This window comes from Cyprinus carpio, unplaced genomic scaffold (genome assembly GCF_018340385.1).
Source record: "Cyprinus carpio isolate SPL01 unplaced genomic scaffold, ASM1834038v1 S000000001, whole genome shotgun sequence".
Taxonomy (NCBI): Eukaryota; Metazoa; Chordata; class Actinopteri; order Cypriniformes; family Cyprinidae; genus Cyprinus; species Cyprinus carpio.
This window is the reverse complement of record NW_024872754.1, coordinates 1,239,981-1,244,466: the sequence shown is the minus strand read 5'-3', so window position 1 is coordinate 1,244,466 and position 4,486 is coordinate 1,239,981. Positions and strand designations below refer to the sequence as shown.

The 4,486-nt window shown below is 39.3% G+C and overlaps 1 pseudogene; it reads left to right on the top strand.

Moving 5' to 3' along the window:
* Positions 1-1,068: 1,068 nt before the first annotated feature.
* Positions 1,069-3,983, top strand: LOC122142542 (annotated as a pseudogene).
* Positions 3,984-4,486: the final 503 nt, after the last annotated feature.

Here is a 4,486-nt window from a genome sequence, read left to right as displayed (position 1 = left end):
CCTTCGCCAGCTGAGGAAATTCAACCTACCACAAGAACTGCTGAAACAGTTCTACTCCGCCATCATTGAATCTGTCCTCTGCTCTTCAGTAATTGTCTGGTTCAGCTCAGCTAACAAATCTGACCTCAGAAGACTACAGAGGGTAGTCCGGACTGTTGAGCGAATCATCGGTGCAACCCTTCCTTCTGTTCAAGAACTGTACTTATCCAGAGTGAGCAAAAGGGCTGGCAAAATCACTCTGGACCCCTCACATCCAGCACACTTCCTCTTTAAACTGTTGCCATCTGGTTGACGCTACAGAGTTCTGAGCACCAGAATGACCAGACACAGGAACAGTTTCTTCCCTCAGGCAATCCATCTAATGGACACTTGACAATAACTGTGGAACACACAACACTATTTATACATACATACACTTATTTATCTAACACACATAGTACACTTAAAATTTGCACATAATATACCTGTACATACAAACCGAAGGACCTTATATATGGATGATTAGGTAGGTGTCGTATCCAATAGGTTGATGGGGATCAGCTGAGAGTCAGCTGATGCGAGATTGATTAACGTGACCTGCCAGAACTCATATGTTTGATTTTTGCTTTCCCCAAAGCACAACATCTAATTTAAATGTCTTGCTCGTGCGTATCATTATTTTTTTTTTGACCATTTCCACAGTTTCAGTTTTCTTTGGATTATTATTATTTTTTGTCCATTAATGGATCAGTGATTATTTATTAGCTTTCCTAATTGAGAAGTCTATAATTAACTATATCTCCTGGGTGTTTTTTTTTTAATAAAGGGTTTAACTGCCAGCTTTTTAAATATCTGAAAGTACACTCTTAACATCAGTCAGTCAAGCATTATAATATGATATTATGATAATCAAGTTTTATTTAATGATAGAACTTTAGTAATTATAATTAAAATTTGGTAACCATGTATGAATGCATAGACATTTTAACAGAATTTACTGGTTGTGGTGCTTTTTTTGGTCATTTAGTGTTTCTGTTAAAAAATAAATAAATAAAGGTAAAAAATGAACAATAATACTGATAAGATGAGCTGCTGGATTCATGAATATTAATAAGGTTGTGTGCGTTTGTTTGAACTGATTCACTGAAATCAAAACAGATGCGATAATAGGTGAGCACCAGCCAATGAGATTGCCGTTTGTGCATTAGGTCCGCCCACTACCAAAGAAAGCGGCAGTTCTTAAAAGCTGAAATAATCCAAAGGAACTCCATATTTTGACTGGAAAATACAACAAATAATATTGTTTACATGTAGCGCATCAATTCTGCATGTATGTAAGTCTACAGTTCACGGTATGTCAAATACAGGTATGCTGCACATCCATTGAGATGAATTGAGAAATATCACAGATTGCTTGACTGAGAATGAAACTCTGAAGCGCTCAGTCTGAGTGTTCAGCGAGTAAAAATATATTTGTGCTAAACTTATACTTAGCCTCCAACTCACACACTGGCGAGTAAAATCTAAGAAATTATTAGTCATTGGTTAATATAAGACATAATTTAGTCGCCCAGAGTGAAGTTTTAGTTGCATATGCGAATGATTTACTCACAATGTAGAGGGTTGCCTAAAGAAAGAGCAGCGTGTTTCAACTCTAGCCCTCAAGGTCCACTTTTCTGCAAACTCAAGCTTTCAAATAGAGCTTTCTACCTTCAGCTTTCAAATAATACAGAAGACCTTGATTAGCATGTTCAGGTGTGTTTGATTAGGGTCGGAGCTAAACTCTGAAGGAAAGGGGGTTTCAAGGGCCTGAGTTGAGAATTTCTGGCAGGTTTATTGGGACAAGTAGGACAGTGTCCCTTCAGAGCAGGTTTGGACACCTCTGGTAGAGGATCAAGCATACTGTATGCGTTGTTGATTTTGATGCATTACCTAAATGTTTTGATGTTTGTTGTATTGTGCCATTAAACTGGGGATAACTTTTTTTTTTTTTTTTTTTTTACCTTAGACCTGGTGTTGAAAAAAGAGAAAGAAGTACTCAGTAACATTGAAGAGAAAGATCAATATGTGAATCTGCATGATTTCACAGCTGGAAACAAATATTTTAGGTGTTCACATGCTGAAAAGATTTCCACACAAAAAAAAGCTCAAAAGACTGGAAAAACTAGAAGTCATTTCATTTGCCTTCGGTCTGGAAAGAGTTATGATCAACAAGGAAACCTTAAAGTCCACATTGGGGAAACCCCTTTCAGATGCCAACATTGTGGAAAAAGTTTCACTTATAAAGGAAGTCTTAACAGGCATATAAAAATTCACACTGGAGAAAAGCCGTACACCTGCCAACAATGTGGAAAAAGTTTCACTTATAAAGTAAGTCTTGACAGGCATATAAAAATTCACACTGGAGAAAAGCCTTACACCTGCCAACAATGTGGAAAAAGTTTCCGTCATCAAGGAAACCTTAGAAACCACATGAGAATTCACACAGGAGAGAAGCCTTACACCTGCAAACAGTGTGGAAAAAGTTTCTGTCATCAAGGAAACCTTAGCCATCACATGAGAATTCACAGAGGAGAGAAGCCTTACACCTGCCAACAATGTGGAAAAAGTTTCCGTCATCAAGGAAGCCTTAGCCAGCACATGAGAATTCACATTGCGGAGACCCCTTTCAGTTGCCAACACTGTGGAAAAAGTTTCACTTATAAAGGAAGTCGTGACAGGCATATAAAAATTCACACTGGAGAAAAGCCATACACCTGCCAACACTGTGGAAAAAGTTTTGCTCAGCATGCAAACCTTAAAGTCCACATGAGAATACACAATGGAGAGATTCCCTTCACCTGCCAACACTGTGGAAAAAGTTTCCGTCATCAAGGAAACCTTAGCCACCACATGAGAATTCACACTGGATAGAAGCCTTACACCTGCCAACAGTGTGGAAAATGTTTTTCTCAACATTGGAACCTTGAAGACCACATGAGAGTACACACTGGAGAGAGTCCCTTCACATGCCAACATTGTGGAAAAAGTTTTGCTCAGCCTTCAAACCTTAAAGTCCACATGAGAATACACAATGGAGAGAGTCCCTTCACCTGCCAACAGTGTGGAAAAAGTTTTGCTCAGCCTTCAAACCTTAAAGTCCACATGAGAATACACAATGGAGAGAGTCCCTTCACCTGCCAACAATGTGGAAAAAGTTTTGCTCAGCCTTCAAACCTTAAAGTCCACATGAGAATACACAATGGAGAGAGTCCCTTCACCTGCCAACAATGTGGAAAAAGTTTCCGTCATCAAGGAAACCTTAGCCACCACATGAGAATTCACACTGGATAGAAGCCTTACACCTGCCAACAGTGTGGAAAATGTTTTTCTCAACATTGGAACCTTGAAGACCACATGAGAGTACACACTGGAGAGAGTCCCTTCACATGCCAACATTGTGGAAAAAGTTTCAGTCATTATGGAAGCCTTAGCCACCACTTGAGAATTCACACAGGAGAGAAACCTTACACCTGCCAACACTGGAAAAAGTTTTGTTCAACATGGAACCTCAAAGTCCACATGAGAAATCACACTGGAGAGACTCCCTTCACTTGCCAGCAGTGTGGAAAAAGTTTCGGTCATAAATGAAGCCTTAACACTTGGACATAGAGAAAAGTCTTACTCATGCCAATAAAGTGTAGATGTAGTTTCACTCAAAAAGGAAACTTAAACAGGCACACATGAATTCACACAGAATAGAAGCCTTACACCTGGCAACAGCATTTAGAGAGTTTTACTCAACATGGAAACCTTAGAAGTCCACATGAGAATTCGCACCACAGTAAAACCCTTACACCTGCCCCCTGCAAAGCGAGTAGAATTGTCAAAGATGGATCAGTACCAACTGTTTGTCCAACTTCGTATTCAGAACATGTAAGTATCGCATGTTATATTTTGTGAATGTGCTTGTTAGCACGCTGTATAGTTCATGTGGCTTAAGTTACCACTGTCTCTGACTGTATTGATGAGCTATGTGGTTAGTTTTATTTTTTAAGAAGTAATAAAATTGTGCTTCTGAATTTTATAGGCAGTGAGCATTTTGGGGTTAAAAATCACAAGCTCTTGTCTCTGTGAATACAGTAAGAGACAATGACAACTTTAGCCACATAAGCATATTCAGAAAGGCTTTTGCAAACATACTTTATAAACTGCGATACTTGTGTTATGGATATGAAGGTGGACCACGAAGAGCTGGTATTGATCCATCTTTGAGAAGCAACTTTTCTGAAAATCCTGTGTGTACTTGTGTGGCAGGTATAATATTGTTACACTATTTTAGGGGTGGCGAATGTCTGTCCTGGAGAGCAGCAGCCCTGCAGAGTTTTGCTTCAACCCTAATCAAACACAGCTGAACAAGCGAATCAAGGTTTGAAGGGTAACTAGAAAGCTACAGGCAGGTGAGTTTTAATTAGGGTTGAAGAAAAACTCTGCAGCGCTGCGGCTCTCCAGGACCAATGTTCACCAC